Below are 24,369 nucleotides of genomic sequence, written 5' to 3' on the forward strand. Positions count from 1 at the left end.
TCCTTCTCTCAGCTGTTCCTTGTCCAGCACTCCCAATCCTCCTTATATTCCCCTCTCACACTTCTCTGGTTGCCAGATATAGAGCTTCCTGCCTGGACATCTATTCTGACCCACTGGAGCTGTGTTGCTGCGTTCTCTGAGTGTTGCCTTAGAACGCTACCCTCCGGATCCCTGTTGGACCTTTGTGGACAATTGTTGCCGTCCACCTGGGTGTTTGTGTTTGTCTGTGTTTGTCTGTCCTCTCCCTGGTGTTTCCCTCTTAGTGCAGTGGTGAGGACTAGCGATCCCACCGGCCCGTTCATTATCTAGGGCTCATTTCAGGGAAAGCCAGGGTTTAGGCACGTGATCGCCGCACGGGTGAGGAACCCGTCTAGGGACGTCAGGGCAGTCAGGTGCCAGCTGCAAGGTGAGTTAGGGGTCACCACCTTTCCCTCTCCCTTGGGCAGGGCTTTCCCTGTTTTCCTCCCTGTGCGTGTTGCCGGTCATTACAGGCACATCCAAAAGGGACGTGCACCTGCTTCCTTCCCCTAGCAGGGGGTAAGCTAAAACTGACTAAACTAGTCCCTACTCTTCCTGCAGGAAGTGGGACTCGCCCACTTCTCCACAGAGGGGGTTTAGAATGGAATAGAAAGCTCCATTCTACCTAACTGTAGCTCTGCCGTTTGCTGCCACTTTCTGGTGAACCAGGCATATTACATGTAAACATAACAGTTGCAAAATAAGAAACGCACATTGTGAAGGACCTGCCATAATTACACAAGATGACACGATTTTAACCATAGGAGACAGCAGCAGGGTGCAGTAGTGGTAATGGCACGTATTACAGAATTAGGTCACCACCAGTGCAGAGCTTGCTCAGGAATGCCAGCAGGCAGGTGTGAGTGCATCTGCATGCACGGTGAGGCGAAGGCTTTTGGAGGATGTCCTGGTGTTAAGAAGGGCAGGAAAGTTCTGGCACTGTGTCCCCCCACTGTTTTGGCACCTGATATGTTGAGTATTGGTACAGGGAGGAGGAGATTGCCGGGTTTCTCATTGGGCATCTCCTTCCCCCTGGCTGTAGCACAGTCCAATCGCAGAGGAGAGCGTTACAGCCCAGGAGAAAAAAAAGCTCACCTCCTCCCTGGCTGTGACGCTCTCCTCTGCGATTGGACCGCGCTACATTAAGGAACCCGGCCGTCTCCTCCTCCCTGTACCGATACTCTAAATTAACATATCAGGCGCCAAAAACAACAGGGGACACAGCGCCAGAATGGAGGGGTATTTTACTAAAAAAAGAGCTGGCATCTGTAGGGGCTGCCCTATATGGTAAGCATACCAGTTTGTAACCCATAATCCCATGAAATGGGTTGTGAAAACTGTATTTATTGAGGGACACTTTTCAGGATAAGTCAACAATATCTGATTGCTGTGGGTCAACACCCGACACCCCCTCTGGTCTGCTGTTTGAAGAGGAGTTGGCGCTCCAGGCCAGCGCTACTTCCTCTTCATTACACTGCCAGTCGTCTCGGAAGTGCAGTGTAATGACAAGTACACGCTCCATTTACTTAAATAGAGCGAGTACTTGTAATTACATTACACTGCCGCTGCAAGTGAGACAATTGGCAGTATGAGCACCGTCTCCTCTACAAACAGCTGATGGCGGGGTGCCGGGTGAAGATGCATGTATTTTCAGTGGGGAGAGGGAACGAAAATATCCAGACAATGAAATTCAGCGAACACAATTAGATTGTTTGGCGGACAATAGTTTACTGTGTATTGAGGCCTTTTGGAAATAGAAATAAGCCACATTGTTTCTTGTACAGCAGTAATTGATGATGAGAAGAGCTCATTCATCTGAGGGACAGATTCCACCACAAGTCTAGGACTAGATAAAAAGCATTTAGGGAAAGACTTTCCTTCTTTCACTTTTGGCAAAAATGCAGACTATAAATATAGCCCCAGCTTAACAATGAACTGAGAATTGGATGTCGTACTAGGGTGAACTTAGGAAAACCTGGAAAATGGTCTAGGAATAAAACCTTTGGGACTTTTTGTGTCTGTGAAAGTTTCTTCTCTAATTATCTGCATCCAGAGGAGCTCAGAAAGTCATCTCATTCTGCCTTGTTTTGTCAAATTATATTCAATATCCCGTAACTAAGTAGAGACTGTGGGGAAGATTTAACAAAACTGGTGCAAAGGAAAACTGGCTTAGTTGCCCATAGCAACCAATCAGATTCCACCTTTTATTTTCCAAAGGAGCTGTGAAAAATGAAAGGATGAATCTGATTGGTTGCTATGGGCAACTAAGCCAGTTTTCCTTTGCACCAATTTTGATAAATCTTCCTCTTGATCTTTACTAATATTGATACACTCCCGATTACCTCGCCGGGCTGCGGCCTTCTTGCCAGCAAGACCTACCCTCCTGCCTATACAGCAAGCACTGATCTATGCTCCCTTCAGCTCTTCAAGGGCAAGCACACCCTAATCTTCAACAGCCAATGACAGGCAACCCTGGGGTGCTTGAAGGAAATGTGTAATCAAAAAATAACCTATTGTTTAAATCACATTTTTATGTTAAACTGATTTTTTTTTGGGGTGTTTTTTTTTTTTCATGTCATTATACAATCTGTATTTAAAAAAATGTATATAATCTTGCAATTTTCACACTGGCCACTAATAATAGGTCATGATTTCCTGTACTGTAGCCATTATCGTTGTCACACAGGCAGAACTACAATGACAAGTAACACCTCTGTATAGATATTACAGAATCCACGATTCACAATAGGTGATATCACAGCTTATCAACTCTCCCATGAAAGGCACTGGGCTCCTCTCCTGTCCATTGTGTCTATGGCCCATGTAGCAGATCTCAAAAGACAGGAAGTCTTAACATATTTCAGGCGGTGCGATACACAACATGTTATCACATCCAGCAGGAAGCCAAACCCTCCACTCACACGTTGCATTGCAAATGATTATTCTTCCTCCCTCCTTGACACAATGAGAAGGGTGGGATATGTTCTTCTCTATGTGCGGCAGCTGATGAGTACATGGTGTGCACACGTGTCAGGTTCTCTAACCTGAACCTATACTAAGCTGCACAATAGCGCAGCTAGGTGTTGAAAAAATTCACAATTTTAGCATCAAACCAAAACGGGCATAAAGCATCAAAAAGTAATGATATCCGGTGCATCCCTACCACGTACCTACTTCTGCCTGTTTACTGGATTCTGACCCTCCGCTGCCTGACCTCTATATTGACCCTTTTCTGCCTGCCTGACCTTGGATCATTTACCGTATAGCACGTACTCCACCATCCCTGACCTGGGCCTGTCCCTGACTACAGTTTTGCCTGCACTTGTGTCTCTGACCCTCATGGGTCAGCTGCCAACCGCACAGAGACTTACGGCCTGGTGGCTCCCCTGCAGCATAGTTCAGATCACTATAGGGGTTAAAGGTTGAGTACCAGAGGACTGCCAGGATAACACTCTTAGGATTAGTTGAAAGTCAAATCTGTTGGTTGACACAGTGGTTCCTCACCCTATTGTAGATATGGGAAGGGATAGAGCAGGGGCGTAGCTAAAAGCTCATGGGCCCTAGTGCAACAGTTCAGTTTGGGCCCCCGTCCCTCAGTGCTTGTTGGAAAGGGGCAGGGGAGCACGTAGCCTTCCTGCTGCCTGAGGCAAACATTGAAAGGGCACCCCCTTATGCCAAATTCTTGACCTAACCCCTTTCCTCCAGCCAGAGGTGTAAATTGACTAGCATGCACTTTATATAATGCCAGTGTCTTATGTGGCACAAGGGTCTTTGGGCCCCTCAGGCTCCTGGGCCCGGTAGCGACTGCTACCTCTGCACCCCCTATAGCTACGCCCCTGGGATAGAGAAAATGGTGCTCCGAGCACCGACAGGCTGGTTGCTAGGAAATTCGGTGACAGATAAGCCTATCCATAGTAACCAGACTGTCAGACCCATAGCTCAGAACTATCCCCGTGAAGGAAGGAAAATCATTTTAGATATTTTTGCAAACATAAACTTGAGTATAGAATTTTTCATACATATTTTCAGGAACTTTGTAGATACAGGGTGTGTATATATTCTGTTAGTGGCTTGTTTTTTCCCCATAATTCTTTGCAAATTAAGAATTAAATGTAAAAGAAATAAAATGCTATAGCAGCAGCTCACCTGTTTGGTGCCGCATGGTATTTCTCCTTTAATACAGACCTGAAATTCCACTCGCTGCTCTGAAGAGGTGTTTGGGAGAGGTGGGGAGACCAGCAGAAGGAAATGGTTTTATGTCCTCTCTGTTCTCTGTTATAACAATAAGAACCCCCACATTGAAAGGGCTCCTTACTGTAAGGGCTGCTTTTTCTAAATGCACAGCAAATGAAAGAAAAATGTCTTTTTGGGGCTTTGGTTTTCCTGTATGGGGCTAACGAGACCACATATGTTACAATGGATGAACCACAGCTTCCTGTGCACTGGAGCGTGCCTTACATTCATACCTCCATACAGCCACCACTACCGCACGTAGACACAGCCCCTATAGAGCCGCATGCTGTTCAGAAGTGTTATGTTCTCCGCAGTACAGTATTTCATTTGTACACATGAGGAGGCAGCACTGGGTGCTTCATCTTTTATTACAAGTCGACCCCAAGCTCCACAGTAGAACTGCTAGACTACTTGCACATATCCTGTAGTAAGGTAGGTTGTAGCAACCACCCAAGTTGAGGCAATGTCATAAGCTGCCATTATAATAATATAGTTATTACACCGCAACAGTGTTTTAGTGGAGTTATTTCTAACTTGACATTCCCTTCGAAATAGCTGGAGAGCAAAAAGAAATCTCAGTAAATAATGAAAAATGAAATGAAAAAAGATAACTGTAAAAATCCTGTGGAAATGCTGCAGTGACATCAAGGCACACACGTATAAAAAAATGCTTTCTCATTGCGCCTGCATCGAATACTGAACGGGACGGCGCAGGCGCAAGATTTACACGGCAGACATGGCCAGCAGGAGAACCAACGCTGGCCTGGCCCTGTCAATCAAGACTGAAGGACGTGGAAATGAGGTGGGCGAACGGAGCCTCTAGGAACAGGTGCAACGCCCCCCCCTCCCTGCTCCTAGAGACTCATCTGCATATAATAAAAGTTAAAATTACACGAAAACGGGGGCATACTTAAATAAAAGAAATGCAGAGTTAAATTTAGGTGACATTTTCACATCTATAATGTCAGCCTGTTTAATAGCGAAAATTGGGGTGACAGAAACCCTTTAACTAAACTTTTTAAACAACTTTATATAAAAATGTTGCAAAAGCCCTAAAAATTATTTTTCTATTATACTTTATTAATAGATTTTTTCATGGGCTCTGCTAAGCGCTTTAGAATGACTACATTTCAGTGATGTACAAGTGTACGGATTTCACTGTACTGGTGGAATGGGCCGCAGACAGTGCTGTACTGATCCTGCCTGTGCCCCCTGATCTTAGCTAAATCCTGGCGCAGCATATACCGATGGGCTATGCAGAGGTGGCCCCTGCCTGATCCGCTCTGCTCACTTGAATTGCACATCATTACAGGAGAGCTTTCAATTGAGTGAAGCAGGCTCAGGCAAGTTCAGCTGATTATTTCTTTAGTAAAAAGGCAAAATCCACGAATACCGCATATTCAATTTTTTTTTTAGGACATTTGCAACATTTTTAAATAAAGTTGTTTAAAGGTTTAGGTAGTCTTTATTTTTAAAAGAATTTTAGGCGTATGTAAAGTACTGAGTACTTATACCAATGTTACATGTATATGTATGACAGTTCCTTAGGTTGACCATACACAGAAGTAGTTTGATGGTTGACCAGTCGTTGATCAAATGATTGACTAGTTATTGATTGTTACGCTGACACAGCCATACACATTTTGGTCCATATTGGCTGATACAGTCATTTAGACTTTGTCACACATGTTGAATGACACCAGTTGGCAGGCAAATTATATTTTGGGAAACATGGTGAATATTTTAAACATGGGCAAAATTTCAAGATGATGTCGGCTTGCCATCGGTCACCAAAAACAATTGTACATTATTAGATTTCATTCAACGCAAGATCGTTTTGATTGAAATCATCTATTTTAATCAACTTTTTATAGCCACCTTTAGAGTTTGGGGCACATCCAGTAAATGTTAAACCATTTGTAATAACATGAACGTCACTACAAAGGTACTCTGTATACATGTCTCATTGTGTGAACACTGCTTATTGCCTGGATACCTCTTAATGCTTTCTTTAGAAATAGTATGGGGTGGTGGGGGGTCATGGTGATGATGCTGGGCCCCTCTGGCAGCGTTCTGGCCCACAATGATAAAGTGATGTACTGTGGATGGTCCCTCTTTACATGGCAGGGGTCTCTTAGGAGGATCACCTTGGTGTTACAGCTGGATAACAGGATTATTTGTGCCAGCAGGTGAGTAAAAGGCTTTATGTTAATGAATGGCCCTTCAGGCACCTATCAGTCACTTCATAAGGTGATGTGACATCCCCTCCCCCGACATTCAGAACCTCTATCTCAGCTATGCATTGCTACTGTCTCTCACTGCTCAGATATTTTCCTGGATCTCCATTATATCTAGTCATATGTCCATCATTATTGGGAGAGTTTGTGCAGAAATTGTGTGACTTTTTACCTTTCTTGGCATTTTTGAAAATTTTTCCACCAGACGCTTTCCAACTTCCCCTATTTAATAAATTACAATATATCTTTTTTGACTTGGACTCCTCATGTCTTTTTGCAGTAATTTTGAGCGTAGTACCACAATGAACTTGACATCTGAATGGTAACATAAATGGAGGGATATCCCCAATCCACCCAAGGTACTACATTTTTAATTTGACATACTTATATGACACGACATAACTATCAAAGAATTATTAGGGGACTTGACAATACAAGGTTTCTGTTCACAATCATTTTTTAGTGATCAGAATCCATTGGTTCTAGCCATGTATGTGTAATATTATATTTGGATACATTTGTGTCCAGGGGGGCACCTAGTCTATCTGCTGCCTGAGGCGAAAACTAAAACGCTCGGCTCAGGCAGCGTGATAATGATGACACCGGCCTCTGATAGGCTAAAGTAACTAGGACTAAAGCCAATTAGAGGAAATGGTGGGCCAGGGATTCAACTGTATTGCTGTCCTGAGTACAGCGATGCATTAGAATATGTAGAGATGAGCATTTCCACAATGAAAGCGCTCATTGCCCACGGCCCTTCGGCTGCCCCCTCTTGCCACTACCTGGTGCTGCCTGAGGCGATCGCCTCACCTTGCCTCATTGGTGGTGCACCCCTGTTTGTGTCTGTTGATAAATTGGCCTTTGGAATTAAAGGGTTTCTGTCATGAGAAATAACGTTATGTAGCTGACTGACATTAGCGATGCGCTAGTGTCAGCAGTACATTACAGTGTGCTTTATAACTCCCTGCCCGTCGCCGTTCTCCTAAAATAAACACTTTTACAATATGCTAATGAGCCTCTAGGTGCTATTAGGGCATTGCTTCAGCACCTAGAGGCTCGGTCTATGCACCCTTTGGCACGCCCAGGTCCAGTTGATTGACTTTCGAGTTCTCCTCAGTGTCCCGTAAATCCCACACCTGCGTCGTCCCGTTTAGTACTCGGCGCAGGCGCAGTGAGTGAAGGACGCGCTCCTGCTGCCGGCTTCCTTCCTTTGGCGCAGTTATTTTAAGAGAACAGCGGCAGGCAGGGAATTATAAAGCATACGGTTATGTGCTGCTGACATTAGCACATCGCTAATGTCAGTCAGCTACATAACGTAATTTCTGATGACAGAAACCCTTTAAAGGGTTTGTCCAGGCTTTTCTCCTACTTGATCTGACATCAAGCATGGAAAAGTGTAACTGCACGCTGAGTGGTCTACTGGTCCTGTACTCAGGCAAGCGGATAACACCTAATGAGAATGAAGCATGAATACTAGTCTGATGAATGGGAGCTGTGCATGTTACTCCAACCTGACTGTCCAACATGGAGTTGCATCTCTCTACGCCCATTGTCAGATCGTCCTAGAGAGTATGCCTGGACAACTATCAGGGGTGGATTGGCCATAGACCTTTCAGGGAAATTTCCCGGTCGGCCGATGCCCAAGGGGCCGCCCGAGCCCTCCTCACAGCTGGCCACTTGAAGTTTTTGGGGATGTATTTTGTGCTGATGGGGGCAGTATTTTGAGAGGGACTGATGTATTTGGCTCTGCTAGGAGAATTTCCCACACAAGCTGTGTTTGAGGCTGGCTGTGATTGGTCAAAACTCCTGGGCTGTGTGAGGCTAGCTAGGATTGGTCAAGACTCCTGCTTAGCAACAACAGTTTAACTGTTGTGTCTGCTGTGTCATTGAGCTTACCTTACATTATATAATGAATCTTAAAGGCACATTGGGCCAGATTTATCATGACTCTGACAGCTCACTCCACTTTAACATATGGCTAAAGTCAATTTTAGCCAAGTCAGATTTATGATCGGTCCTTTAAAGGGGTTGTCCGGGTTCAGAGCTGAACCCGGACATACCCTTATTTTCACCCCGGCAGCCCCCCTGAGCCTGGCATCGGAGCATCTCATGCTCCGATGCGCTCCAGTGCCCTGCGCTAGATCGCGCAGGGCACAGGCTCTTGTGTTTACATTAACACACTGCCGGGCGGTAACTTCCGCCCAGCAGTGTGTTCGGTGACGTCACCGGCTCTGAGGGGCGGGCTTTAGCTCTGCCCTAGCCGTTTTACTGGCTAGGGCAGAGCCAAATCCCGCCCATCAGTGCCGGTGACGTCACCGGGCTGCCTGTCAGCCCCATAGAGAGCCCGGTATGTCACCGGAACTCTGAAAAATGCCTTTGCCCTGCGCGATTTAGCGCAGGGCAAAGGAGAGCATCGGAGCATGAACTGCTCCGATGCTCATGTCAGGGGGGCTGCCGGGGTGAAAATGGAGGGATGTCCAGGTTCAGCTCTGAACCTGGACAACCCCTTTAAGACTGTAATAAATGTGGTTTGACGGTAGCAGTTTATCCGTCAGTAAGCAGCTTTACAAAAGTCGCACATTTTTATGAAAAAGTCGCATGTTCTATTAAAAAGTCTTATAAGATAAGCATGGTCCTCACTGGAGTGAAATTGCGACTTTTTTGCGACTTTTCTAAATAGTCCCAATAGTAAATCTGTCTAGAGATTCATTTACATAAGAAAACACGCCCACTTTCAGCAAACTGGCAAGCATAGTGCAGAGCAGAAAAAAGTCGCAAATTTGTGCGCAGTTTTAGCGTTTGGGACTTTTTTGGGACTTTTTCACTCCATTATTCTGACCTGAGCTAATGATAAATCTGGCCCATTATCTTTTTCTGTGGACACAAAATAAAACTATTACATGACATCCAAACATGAAGTCGCTGTAAATAACTCTGCTTTTGTCTTTAACACACAAACATAGGAACTGTATTAAGGTTATTGGCAGGTCTAGCTGTATAAACATATAAGCTATGTTAGCAACCTAGGACAGGTCTTAGCTGGCCAGCTACAAGTTTGTCTTCAGTCTTCGGCGTTCTGAAGAGAGCTGAAGATGCCTGTGTGTAACAGGTCAGATAGGCAGGGTGATGGGCCCTGATAGTTGGGGCACATGTACATAGTCAAGGCCTTCGGTGGTGACAAGAGGTAGGCTGAAGGCCTCTGTACAATCTTCTTCAGCACTTAGTAGTACTGATGATAGACACTCTCTCAGCAATGCTGAGTTAAAGTTTTGCTAAAAAGACTCTTTACACCCTGTTTTCTAGTACAAACATCTTTCCCTAATAAAGTATATTAAACCATGTTTAACAACTCCCTCCCTACACTACTGTATTACAAATAAACTGAAACACTTTAAGAAATATCTTCTGCATTACAGAATGTGAAAGCACAAACTGCTACAGAGCTGCTCCGCACCAACATTCCCTCAAAAAAGTCTTGAGGCGGAGGTTGGGATGGAGCACACGGTTTCTGAGGGTCGTCTTGTCCTGAAGAACACTGGATTTTCACTTCTGTCATCATCTTATGATGGAGTGGTCTATACATAGCTCTTCCTACGTATCTGCCTCTATGTATCGTTTTGGGTTCCTCTGTGTATCTATTTTACATCTTGTTTGATTGTGAGTGTTTTCACTCTTCAGCCAGAAGTTTTCAGGGGGATGGGGTCATTCTGGGGAGAGGAAAATGGGAAATGTTCCTGTACTTTCAGTACAAATAATTAGTTCTTTCTTCAGTCCCGGCTAAAAACCATGATCTTCTTCCAGATCTGAGTTTGGACAAATAGTACCAATTAATCATGCTGATTGCAAGTGTATATTTAATTGCATTAACCCTTTCAGTGCCTTGAGAAGCTGCTTATCAGTGGAGAGTTTAAAATGGTCCCATATGAGTCAACAAATAGTCGCCCCCTTCAAAGTTGAAGGTCTGTTTACTTGATGCGGAAATTGTTTTGGTTACGCAGATTGCCTTCAGCTGAGGCCGAGATTGGTTTATTTGCGAGAAGCGAAATCTTCATACCTGCGATCTGTCAGGAACTGACTCCTGGGAAGGTCTCTTGTTGGAGTATCCAGTTTCTTGGGCTCTAGTTCAGATCATGTGAATTATAATGTAACGGGCTGCTTTCTGCGGCTGCTGGTCCCTAGACTATGGAAGTATAGACTAACAGATCAGCAGAGTGATGTGGGCTCAGTTCTCAAAGGCCCTTCACAAAGCGTTTGCTCTTCCCATGGTAGGCACAGGAGACGTCTATCTCCACTATTGTTAAAAAGTCTTCCGATGGTAATAATTTTGTGAAAAAGGGGACTAAAGGAACCAGTGTTATATAACTCATTTTGTTGTATAACTACATACATGTTGGGATATTCTCACATCTGTGAAACTCACCACCTGTCCTATTCTTGTGTGTTTTTGCCGACCAATAGTCATGTCTATAGATGGGAGTGAGAACAAAATGGAATGCACCAAAAAGTCTATTTTTCAGGGCAAAAAAATTTGACATTTGGCTGTGTGCATGAGCTCAAATACTTACAGATCGTAGCAACAGTGAGTTGTGCTGCGGATGTACTTGACTCACAAAGGGTTGCCTTTGGGGGCGTTTATGGTGGAAAAAAGTAGCATCTTTTAGCGCACACACTGGGGGAGATTTATTAAAACGGGTGCAAAGGAAGACTGTCTTAGCTGTCCAACCAATCAGATTCCAACTTTAATTTCCCAAAGGAGCTCTGAAAAATAAAATGTGGAATTTGATTGGTGGAATTTGAACCAGTTTTGATAAATCTCCCCATCAATTTTTAATTCCTCTTTCCATGTCTGAAAAGTGGACGTGGTTCGCTATTTTGAATAGGTGTTTTCCAGTTTTATCCACTGCAACTTTTTCTTAAACAAAAGTTGCAGAAATGGTGCAATCTTACTCCAAGTGGGGTAACACCTGTTATGTTTAAAATGTATTTAACCTGTGATGTTTGATAAATTCAGTGCAAATTATGGCAATGTAGAAAACTGACTTCTAAAATTCCCCTCATTATGAATTCCCTCCATAGACTTGATAAAATATGGTGGAAGGTTGCAAAATTGATTCTGATGCAAAGATTGAAAGGGTTCTCCGAGATTTATAGATTGATAACCTATCCTCAGGATAGGTCATCAATATTAGGTTGGCGAAGGTCCTGGGAGTGCGTAAGCCTCTTTTTAGGCCATGTGACTTCACATTTATTGGTCACATGGCCTAGACGCAGCTCAGTCCCGTTTAAGGAACTGAGGCTGAGTTGCAATACCAAGCACAGCCACTATATAGTGTGTGATGCTGTGCTTGGTAAGCTGCTTCCTCAAACAGCTGATCAATGGGGGTCCTGGGAGTCGGATCCCTGCCAAAATCATACTGATGACCTATCCTAAGGATAGGTCATAAATATGCAAATCCCAGAGAAACCGTTTAAATTTTATCTATGTAAAACTCATAGATCATATTAGCTCTACTGTTCATGTATCAAGACAGTGGATTTGCTGTGGACACCATCATTTTTGTGGTCTGATCTTCCAGATAGTAACAGTAAGGCTACGTCTACACGACGACATTTGACGCACTAATGTCGCGCGACAATTTTTATAATGGCAGTCTATGGTGTCGCACTGCAACATGCAACATGCTGCGACGCAACAGTCACAGAAAATCCATTTGAGATGGATTTTTCTGCGACTGTTGCGTCGCAGTCGCAGCATGTTGCATGTTGCAGTGCTACACCATAGACTGCCATTATAAAAATTGTCGCGCGACATTAGTGCAACAGAATGTTCCGCTACAAATGTTGCAGTGTAGTTGTGCCCTATCTGTCGCGCGACAAATGTCGTCGTGTAGACGTAGCCTTATTCTTTCTGGCCTTATAAAGAGGTGTATATTTGTAGTAGACATTAGGCAGCTTTCAAATGACCCCCTACACTTTGCACAATATGGCACATGGCACCTGTCACCCATTTCTCCCTGACACTGCAAGCGCTCACTCCTCCAGAGCCCACTTCCCTTCATATAAATGGTAATTCTTGATAGAGTCCTGGCGATCGCTCTGGGAAAGGAAATAGCTGTCAAATAAAAAGCCTTAAGTGAAGACTGAGCAGCAGAATATACGAGATAAAACTGTGCCCAAATCACTAACAGAAAAATCCCTTTCCAAACAAGCGGAGAGTGCAGAGCCGTTCATTCATGTACAGATGCTAGTGAGTGCCGCGTAACGTGGCTGATAATGTCTGACTGTGGCTTTTGTGTGACACAATATTCACATGTGTCTGGACAGTAATGAGATATTCACACAGGAACCATGATTCACAATCTCTGCGTCATGGCTGAGAAACAAAGCGCAGCTTAGTTGTCCGAACTGGTCACACTCCATAACCAGAAGGGTATGTCCACGTGGGATCCCAACTGCAGGGGCGAAATCTGCAGGGAAATTTACTTTATTTGCAGGTTGTACTGCGCATTTAACCCTGTGCATTGCACTTCAAATTCCCCAAATCCATCCTGTAAGAGTACATCCAAACATACGTAAGCCGTCTATGCCCGTGCTGCTGACCGCAAATTGGGGTCCGCAATGCACGGGCTCCAGCCATATGAATCCCGTATTGCAGCGCGGACCCATTCACTTGAATAGGTCCGCGATCTGCAATATACGGCAAAAGATAAGACACGTCCTATATTTTGCGGTGCTGAGGGACAGACCAAAGAGCCCACGGAAGCACTTTTAAGTGCTTCTGTGGGCTTCCAATACGTGCCTCCGCTCCGCACTGCGCCATATCTTGAGGATTGCGGACCCAATCCTCACATACGGAACTCACACAGCTGGTGCCTGTATATTGCAGAACCCCCGCTTTTGGTCCGCAATACGGTCACGGATGTCCTGCGGTTGTGTGAATGGACCCTAAAGGTCCATTCACACGTCCGTAAGTGTTTTGCGGTCTGCAAATCACAGACACCGGCCATGTGCATTCTGCATACAATTAAAAGGACATGTTGTATCTTTTTTTTAAACAAATGGGTCCGCACCCGTTCCGCAAAATTGCGAAAGGGATGTGTTTTCCCAAACAAAGGAAGTGTGAAGGGACCCTAAGACAGTTTGAACTGCAGATCTTTTTCTAGTGTAAAAAACTATAAAAAAAAACTACCAGATCGCATAAGATACAGGTAATTTTATTAACACAATACATGAGGGACAATCCATAAATAAATGGAACCCCAGACGAAGGTTTGCCTAAACGCGCGTCGGGGCTGGCGTCATCCTGGAGGAAGCACATAATAGGTAATTGATTCTATGTTATCTATGTTTGATATTTTTGCCACTTGCACTTTATTGTTATTTATATGTGGATATGATATTGAATAGCTGCCCTTGTGTCTTCCTCCTGTGGATGCCGCCTTTCCCTGCACCTATTTTCTATTTATGGTTTATCTATTTATGGATTTTCCCTTATGTATTGTGTTAATAAAATTACCTATATCTTATGCGGTCTGGTAGTTTTTTGATAGGTTTTTTGTAGTGCGCCATACCGTAGGCATATGTGCATTTTTCTCTACACGGTGTTTGTATATGTGAGCATTGGCTCAAATTTTACGTCTTGATTGGCTCACGTTTGTTTGGTGATCTTTTTCTAGTGTGTAGATTTTAAAAAATGTCATCCACTTTGCCAGTCCTGTAAAACCCTGTGGATCTGCAGCACCAAAATCTGCAAATCCAAGTGTGGACCTACCCTTAGGGTACATACAAATATTTCATATTAGCTGTGGATTTTCCATGCAGCCAAGATAGGTTTTTAAAACCTAATCTACATCTTGCGGACATTTTCTGCATATAAGGCCTCATGCACACGACCGTTGCTTCATTCGTGTCCGTTGTTCTGTTTTTCGCGATTTTCTGCGGACCCATTGACTTTCAATGGGTCCGTTCAAAACTCGGCTAATGCACTGTTTGTCATCTGCGTCCGTGATCCGTAGTTCCAGTCCATCAAAAAAAATATAACCTGTCCTATTTTTTTTCACGGAAAATGGTTCGCGGACCCATTGAAGTCAATGGGTCCGTGAAAAAACGCGGAGGCACACAAGATTGTCATCTGCGTCCGCGCGTCCGCTTTTTTCCTATCATTTGCATGACAAACTTGACATTTTTTTACTTTCCTTCATGTCTGGTGATCCTCCAAAAATAAAGGAAGACACACGGAAACGGATCACGGAACAACGGAACACCATTTTGCGGAACGGACCACAACAACGGTTGTGTGCATGAGGCCTAACATGGATTTTTATATCTGCAGTATGCCAACTCTTTCAGTGGATTTTACCGTAGAGGGATGAAATCTGCAGAAAAACCTGCTTGTCCTACGTGCTGATTTTGCTGTCATTTGCGCCAAAATTCATTACAATAATTGCAGTGGAAAAATACTGCCCGTGTGCAGATACCCTCATGATGTGAATGACCAAACCTGTGGTCAGCTTGTACAGGTGGTTAACACTATGAACATTATAAATTTTATTTAGTTGTTAAAAACTAGGGCTGCAATGGGCTCCACGTAGCCAGGAAAACACGTAGCTGTATCACAAAGTCCAATAGTGTTTAATGACCTCTCCCTACTATCACAGTTAGCATATGACATACTAGATTGGCTTGCTGCGCAGCCTAAACGCCTTATTGAAGCTATGAGTGCCAGTGAGCGATGATGAATGAACAATATTCTGATTTTATGGCCAAAAGGGTTATATTAGAGTTGCATCAAAGTGAACTACTGCTCATAACTAGTGCTGAGCGAACTTGTGTCTTCATGTTTGGCATACAAGGTTCTGGTTATCTAAGAATTCCGTTATAACTTATGGTCCACGGTAGCGGAATCCATAACGGGATTCTTAATAACCTGAACCTTGTACGCTGAACTTGAAATACAAGTTCGCACAACACTACTCATAACTAATACAAAAATTATTTAGAACAATGACTCCATACGCCGCCATTTTGGTTTGTTTTACCAACAGGCTGCAATTCAACAGACGTGGCTATGGGGACAACAGTGACAAGGTGACGATGCAATGTATCAGAATAATCTAATAGACCCTTATTTTAATCCGTTGAATGATTGTGAATAGCATGTGGTACATGTGCCCAGAGGGTACTTACCATGTCTCTAGGGGGTACTCTCGCTGTGCTCATGCTGTGCCTTAGTAGGCAGCACAGTGGATGCTCATAGGCTTGAGGATACTTTGATGTAATGTGTTTGAGTGGGGGATACTTGGGTGAGAAACACTCTTGTAAGTAATCCAGTTATGTCCTATGTATGTGGAAGCCATGCGCTCTTTACAAAGGAGCACCATTAGAATGCATGTGGGCATGAAGGGGTTAAGCGCGGATTGAGCAAAGGTTTGCTGATTCTGTATGATTTATCGCTGTACAATGTGCATGCTTCTATCCCACAATAAGCCTGCAATCTGGAAAGCCTCTTAGTCTGAATGAGCTCCCCATGGAAAGGAGTTTTGAGAAGTTCCATAGCCTTGTGGGATATGCACGGTCCAAAGCACATATTTTACCATGTAACGTGTCCTTGCTCTTCCGCTATCTTACAAGGCAGTTTCTTCACTATCTCATTCAGGACTCTGTGTTCTCCTGACCATCCCTTATCACTGTGTCTGTCCGTCCACCATTAACATGTCATCCTAAACAACGGCCAGCAGGTCCTGGCACTGGTTTCACTCCACCCCCCACCCCCCCTCCAAGCAACTCTTAATAATACAGAAAAGTCTCCCCCTTACAGAATCAGCACTTGGAGATTAATATTACGCAGATCCATTCCCTTCTAATGAATTAAAGTCTTGCTGTTATTACATTGTCATCTTACTTGCCGGTGATGAGCCAAGTACGTTCTCTGTAGTCGTAGAAGTATTAAATCCTCTTAGGATCTCTGCCAATAATCTGGGAGGAAACAGATATTATTTTAAAGGGATCTTTACATTTTCCAGTTACAAGGCCCCAATATACATTAGAGTATTGTTGGCCAAACTCGCTATTTTTAAAAATAACGGCCAATTTACTGTGTATGGGGAGCTCCCGACTCTCGAGAGAAGGATCGGGCAAATTGATGTTTCTTCACCCGATCCTTTTGTTCTCTTGGGAAATAAGCTGCTGCCAGAGGCGTCTGCACGAGCTCTCTCCTCCTTCCCCATTGAAAACACCTATATACAGTACTTGGCCGAACCAAGCTTGTATGTGTATGGTAGAGGCAGGATAGAGCTGTAGGACGAACGATTGTTGGGCTCCACAGATATTGAGAGTGTATGGGCACCTTTATTGTAGGAGAGGCAAAATATATATATATAAAATAAATGAAGACACCGCAGCACATCCGTTGGTGAAAAAGAAAGTGTGGACCTTTATTCACCCATGCGACGTTTCGGTCCGCTTGCTGGGACCTTTCTCAAGGTGTTATTATCGCTGGCACCCAATCATCTATTACAAGGTGTGCTGCCCTGAACTTCTGTTATTATACAGGTCCTTCTCAAATAATTTGCATATTGTGATAAAGTTCATTATTTTCTGTAATGTACTGATAAACATTAGACTTTCATATATTTTAGATTTATTACACACCAACTGAAGTAGTTCAAGCCTTTTATTGTTTTAATATTGATGATTTTGGCATACAGCTCATGAAAACCCAAATTTCCTATCTCAAAAAATTAGCATATTTCATCCGACCAATAAAAGAAAAGTGTTTTTAATACAAAAAAAGTCAACCTTCAAATAATTATGTTCAGTTATGCACTCAATACTTGGTCGGGAATCCTTTTGCAGAAATGACTGCTTCAATGCGGCGTGGCATGGAGGCAATCAGCCTGTGGCACTGCTGAGGTGTTATGGAGGCCCAGGATGCTTCGATAGCGGCCTTAAGCTCATCCAGAGTGTTGGGTCTTGTGTCTCTCAACTTTCTCTTCCCAATATCCCACAGATTCTCTATGGGGTTCAGGTCAGGAGAGTTGGCAGGCCAATTGAGCACAGTAATACCATGGTCAGTAAACCATTTACCAGTGGTTTTGGCACTGTGAGCAGGTGCCAGGTCGTGCTGAAAAATGAAATCTTCATCTCCATAAAGCTTTTCAGCAGATGGAAGCATGAAGTGCTCCAAAATCTCCTGATAGCTAGCTGTATTGACCCTGCCCTTGATAAAACAAGGTGGACCAACACGAGCAGCTGACATGGCACCCCAAACCATCACTGACTGTGGGTACTTGACACTGGACTTCAGGCATTTTGGCATTTCCCTCTCCCCAGTCTTCCTCCAGACTCTGGCACCTTGATTTCCGAATGACATGCAACAGTCCAGTGCTGCTTCTCTGTAGCCCAGGTCAGGCACTTCTGCCGCTGTTTCTGGTTCAAAAGTGGCTTGACCTGGGGAATGCGGCAGCTGTAGCCCATTTCCTGCACACGGTGGCTCTGGATGTTTCTACTCCAGACTCAGTCCACTGCTTCCGCAGCTCCCCCAAGGTCTGGAATCGGTCCTTCTCCACAATCTTCCTCAGGGTCCGGTCACCTCTTCTCGTTGTGCAGCGTTTTCTGCCACACTTTTTCCTTCCCACAGACTTCCCACTGAGGTGCCTTGATACAGCACTCTGGGAACAGCCTATTCGTTCAGAAATTTCTTTCTGTGTCTTACCCTCTTGCTTGAGGGTGTCAATGATGGCCTTCTGGACAGCAGTCAGGTCGGCAGTCTTACCCATGATTGCGGTTTTGAGTAATGAACCAGGCTGGGAGTTTTTAATAACCTCAGGAATCTTTTGCAGGTGTTTAGAGTTAATTAGTTGATTCAGATGATTAGGTTAATAGCTTGTTTAGAGAACCTTTTCATGATATGCTAATTTTTTTAGATAGGAATTTTGGGTTTTCATGAGCTGTATGCCAAAATCATCAATATTAAAACGATAAAAGGCTTGAACTACTTCAGTTGTGTGTAATGAATCTAAAATATATGAAAGTCTAATGTTTATCAGTACATTACAGAAAATAATGAACTTTATCACAATATGCTAATTTTTTTAGAAGGACCTGTATATATATATATATATATATATATATATATATATTGAAGAAAAAATCCAGCGTGAGCACCATCCAGGAAACGGGTGCAATGTCCAGCAAAGGGTTACGGCAATACCCAATAGTATATAAAAAAGCAAAAAAGTAGGACTGCACTCCTGAATTGTAGTGAAATCAATAAAAACTTTTATTCACCCATAGTATGGCAAACTTGCGACGTTTCGGCTCACATGAGCCTTCCTCAAGCCATGGGGAAGGCTCATGTGAGCCGAAACGTCGCAAGTTTGCCATATTATGGGTGATTAAAGTTTTTATTGATTTCACTACAATTCAGGAGTACAGTCCTACTTTTTCGCTTATATATATATATATATATATATATATATATATTCAAAGAAACGTATACCTTGCACTTTACTTGTGTTCTTTGCTTGAGAAAGGCTCTATGTATGAGTATATGAGCCGAAACGTTGCCTCACTGTACCACATGGGTGAATAAACTAACGCTTATTTTCTACTGGGAGTGCTGTCCGTTTCTTTGACTATTACATTGGGTAAGAAGCTATACCCCTGGACAAAGCACCCACTTCATTGGCTTATCAGTGCTGCCATTTTTTTCCTTTTTATATATATATATATATATATACTCTTTAGGGGGTTAAATGGCTGGGATCTAAGTTATTTCCAATTCCATCCACTGCAGCGGGAGCCTGGCTGTCAGTGGTGATCACAGGGACGCAGCTCCTTTCCATCACTTAAAAAAGAGCTTGGAGCGTCTTCTGAAATTTCTAGCAAACAATGACATTATTCTGACACACAGGACATGGGTACAGTCACACAATGCAGTTCACTGTTAGATCTCAGCTAAACTGTTAGGCCCCTCTCACACGAGCGTGACGGATTAGGTCCGGATACGTTCAGGATGCGTTCAGTGAAACTCGCACCATTTTGCAAGCAAGTTCAGTCAGTTTTGTCTGCGATTGCGTTCAGTTATTCACACACGCGTGATAAAATACTGAAGGTTTGCAAACAACATCTCTTAGCAACCATCAGTGAAAAACACATTGCATCCGCACTTGCTTCCGGATGCGATGCGTTTTTTTTACTGAAGCCCCATTCTCTTCTATGGGGCCAGGGCTGCGTGAAAAACGCAGAATATAGAACATGCTGCATTTTTCACACAACGCGGAACTGATGTGTGAAAAAAAAAGCTCATGTACACAGACAGGGGCGTACATAGAAATCACTGAATCTGAATTTGGCCCCCTTGTGAGTGACCCATTGCACCCCTAGGGCAGGCATCCTCAAACTGCGGCCCTCCAGCTGTTGTAAAACTACAACTCCCACCATGACCTGCTGTAGGCTGATACCTGTAGGCTGTTTGGGCATGCTGGGAGTTGTAGTTTTGCAACAGCTGGAGGGCCGCAGTTTGAAAATGCCTGCCTTAGGGTACGTGCACATCTACTGCAGAGGTTCCAGTAAAAGCCTTCATTGCAGATTCTAGCAATAACAAAGGGCAAAACAATCTTGAATGACCCCATTATTGTGAATGGGATCCGGCAGGTGCCAGCAGTGTTTGGCATATGCTGGATCTGGCGATTCTGGAATTCTGCTGGTGGCTGGAACAGAATACCGAAATCTGATCGCAAGTTATTACCTAGCCTTACCCGATGAACTGTGCCCGCTGCTGCTTTTTATATAGTGTCATCCTTCTCCATGGACTGCAGTTGCTGCTGCTTCACCCCCTCCCCAATGCTGACTTACTGTTTGTGCTGCGGGCCTGGGGCAGATCTTCACAGCACCAGTCTGGAGTTTGGACTGGTGACGGTGCAGGATCAGGTCAGGTCTAGACTGGTCAGTCAGGTCACAGTGTGACACGTGCTGGCAGAGGAACAGGACAGGGACATTTTACAAAGTGTAGACACAGAAATCTAAAGGATTTTATCCAGTCACAACTGATGTTTCTCTGACTGCTGCAGAACCTCCTGATGCACACCTCAGCTACTGCAGAATCTCCTAATACACACCTCAGCTGCTGCAGAACCTCCTAATACACACCTCAGCTGCTGCAGAACCTCCTAATACACACATCAGCTGCTGCAGAACTTCCCAATACACACATCAGCTGCTGAACTTCCTAATATACACATCAGCTGCTGCAGAACCTCCTAATACACACCTCAGCTACTGCAGAACCTCCTAATACACACATCAGCTGCTGCAGAACCTACTAATACACACCACAGCTGCTGCAGAACCTCCTAATACACACCTCAGCTGCTGCTGAACCTCCTAATACACACATCAGCTACTGCAGAATCTCCTAATACACACCTCAGCTGCTGCAGAACCTCCTAATACACACCTCAGCTGCTGCAGAACCTCCTAATACACACATCAGCTGCTGCAGAACTTCCCAATACACACATCAGCTGCTGAACTTCCTAATATACACATCAGCTGCTGCAGAACCTCCTAATACACACCTCAGCTACTGCAGAACCTCCTAATACACACATCAGCTGCTGCAGAACCTACTAATACACACCACAGCTGCTGCAGAACCTCCTAATACACACCTCAGCTGCTGCTGAACCTCCTAATACACACATCAGCTACTGCAGAACCTCCTAATACACACCTCAGCTACTGCAGAACCTCCTAATACACACCTCAGCTGCTGCAGAACCTCCTAATACACACCTCAGCTGCTGTAGAACCTCATAATACAAACCTCAGCTGCTGCAGAACTTCATAATACACACCTCAGCTGCTGCAGAACCTCTTAATACATACCTCAGCTGCTGTAGAACCTCATAATACACACCTCAGCTGCTGCAGAACTTCATAATACACACCTCAGCTGCTGCAGAACCTCTTAATACATACCTCAGCTGCTGCAGAACTTCATAATACACACCTCAGCTGCTGCAGAACCTCTTAATACATACCTCAGCTGCTGCAGAACCTCATAATACACAGCTCAGCTGCTGTAGAACCTCATAATACACACCTCAGCTGCTGCAGAACTTCATAATACACACCTCAGCTGCTGCAGAACCTCTTAATACATACCTCAGCTGCTGTAGAACCTCATAATACACACCTCAGCTGCTGCAGAACTTCATAATACACACCTCAGCTGCTGCAGAACCTCTTAATACATACCTCAGCTGCTGCAGAACTTCATAATACACACCTCAGCTGCTGCAGAACCTCTTAATACATACCTCAGCTGCTGCAGAACCTCATAATACATACCTCAGCTGCTGCAGGACCTCATAAAAACACAGCACAGCTGCTGTAGAACCTCATAATACACACCTCAGCTGCTGCAGAACTTCATAATACACACCTCAGCTGCTGCAGAACCTCTTAATACATACCTCAGCTGCTGTAGAACCTCATAATACACACCTCAGCTGCTGCAGAACTTTATAATACACACCTCAGCTGCTGCAGAACCTCTTAATACATACCTCAGCTGCTGCAGAACTTCATAATACACACCTCAGCTGCTGCAGAACCTCTTAATACATACCTCAGCTGCTGCAGAACCTCATAATACACAGCTCAGCTGCTGCAGAACCTCCTAATACACACCTCAGCAGCTGCAGAACATTATAATAGTGACAAGGAACTATAAGTCTCATCATCACCAGATTGTTGTTATTGGAAATTAGGGAGCAACACAGGGAGAAGTAAAATGGAGAGAACTACAACTCCCAGCATCTCCAGGCTGTTATTATCGGATACAAGTAGATATTACACAGAGAGAGAGTATACGGCCGGGTTCACATCACTGTTTAGTTTTTTGTTCTTCTGATCCGTCGAACAGAAAAATAAAGAAAAAACAGATCCTGTATTTCAAGCATCAGTTCTACACCTTTGGCATCCGTTTATGCCCTTTCTGTCAGAGATCCATTATTTTAGACGGAAAAAATTCCTGCACGCAAAACGGAAAACTAAACGGTGATGCGAACCCAGCCTAAGAAGAGAGAACTACAACTCCCAGCATGCCCAGATTCTTATAGGACATCATCTAGTTGTACTAGGTGAAAGCTTTAAAAAGAAATAACTATAACCCCCAGTATGGCCAGACTTATTATGGGACATCAGTATACATTACAGAGAGGGGGTATAAGAGGAGAGAACTACAACTCCCGACATTCCCAAACTGTACTAGGACATAAATTGAAATTAAATGGAGAGGGATACAATAGGACAGAAGAACTACAACTCCCAGCATTACCAGACTGTACTATAGGGCATACGTTTAAATTACATGAGAGGGATATACTGTAATAGGACAGAACTACAACTCCTAGCTTTTCTAGGATGTTATGGGTTATCCCAGAACACCACTAACCTCTCCTCCAGTCACCACACAGAAGCTCCGCCCCTCACTGCCACATCCCACAGGTCTTTCACCAGTCCTCTGCACTGGTCACATGATGATGACATCACCAAAGGTCCTTTAGACTTCTGCTGCTCTGCTATTCCTTGGCTTCCTGCACTGGTCACATGGTTGATGACATCACCAAAGGTCCTTCTTCACCTCTTACATTCTCAGGTAACCATAAAAATGTAATTAGTGGGTGTGGCCTATCCTCCACTGTGGGCCCCCTCCCTGCAGGGGCCCCATAGCAGCTGCGTGGTCTGCCTCTATTGGAGGTATGCCACTGTTAACACAGACCCATTGAAATGAATGAGTCAGGATTCAGTGCGGGTGCTATGCATTCTCTTCACGCATTGTATCCGTGTAGAAAACTAGCTTGTATGAGAGGCCTTAGGCCCCTTTCACACGAGTGAGTTTTCCGCGCGGGTGCAATGCGTGACATGAACACATAGCACCCGCACTGAATCCTGACCCATTCATTTCAATGGGTCTGTGTACATAAGCATTTTCCTGGCCCCATAGAAGTGAATGGGGCTTCAGTGAAAAACGCATTGCATCATCAAGTGCGGATGCAGTGCGTTTTTCACTGATGGTTGCTAGAAGATGTTGTTTGTAAACTTTTTCATTTTTTTATCACGTGCGTGAAGAACGCATCAAAATGCATTGCGGCTGTGCAGAAAAAACTGAACAACTGAACATAATCGCAGAAAAAACGGACTGAACTTGCTTGCAAAATGGTGCGAGTTTCACTAAACGCACCCTGAATGCATCTGGAGCCAATCCGTCACGCTCATGTGACTTAGGCCCCTTGCAGACGAGCATTTCCGGATTAGGTCTGTGATCAGGGAAAATCATGAGAGTAGGTACGCAATTGCAGTCAGTTTTGACCGTGATTGCGTTCCGATGTTCAGTTTTTATCTGGCGGGTGCAATGCGTTTTGCACGCGCGTGATAAAAAACTGACTGTGGTACCCGGACTTCTTCACTGAAGTTCGGGTTTGAGTTCGGTGTTGTGTAGATTTTATTATTTTCCCTTATAACATGGTTATAAGGGAAAATAATAGCATTCTGAATACAGAATGCATAGTATAATAGTGCTGGAGGGGTTAAAAAACAAAACAAATTAACACACCTCATCCTGTTGTTCGCGCAGCCGGCATCGTCTTCTTTCTTCTTCTTTCAGGACCTACACGAACAAAGGATAAACTGAGACTAGACGGGTATAGTAGAAAAAATATATACATATACTTTATTAAGCAATACATAAAAAATCATTATTTAATGGGTGATATATCACATCAGATAAAAAGGTGGACTACACCTGAGGGGACATAATATGATTACATACAAAGAAGGGGATTCACATCCCCCAGAAGAAGTCATCGTAGCC

The 24,369-nt window shown here is 44.1% G+C and overlaps 1 long non-coding RNA gene across 1 annotated transcript in view; it reads right to left on the reverse strand.

Annotated features, from left to right (window-relative positions):
• The window catches only part of LOC122939992, a 41,970-nt gene extending 21,646 nt beyond the window's left edge, over positions 1-20,324 (reverse strand). Inside the window, exons 1-2 of the long non-coding RNA XR_006390221.1 lie at positions 20,249-20,324; positions 16,390-16,463 (exon numbers count right to left, since the gene is read on the reverse strand). This is a non-coding gene — a long non-coding RNA (uncharacterized LOC122939992). The remainder of the gene's footprint in view (positions 1-16,389; positions 16,464-20,248) is intronic.
• Between the last annotated feature and the right edge of the window lie 4,045 nt (positions 20,325-24,369).

The sequence above is a fragment of the Bufo gargarizans genome, chromosome 6, assembly GCF_014858855.1.
Source record: "Bufo gargarizans isolate SCDJY-AF-19 chromosome 6, ASM1485885v1, whole genome shotgun sequence".
NCBI classification, from domain to species: Eukaryota; Metazoa; Chordata; class Amphibia; order Anura; family Bufonidae; genus Bufo; species Bufo gargarizans.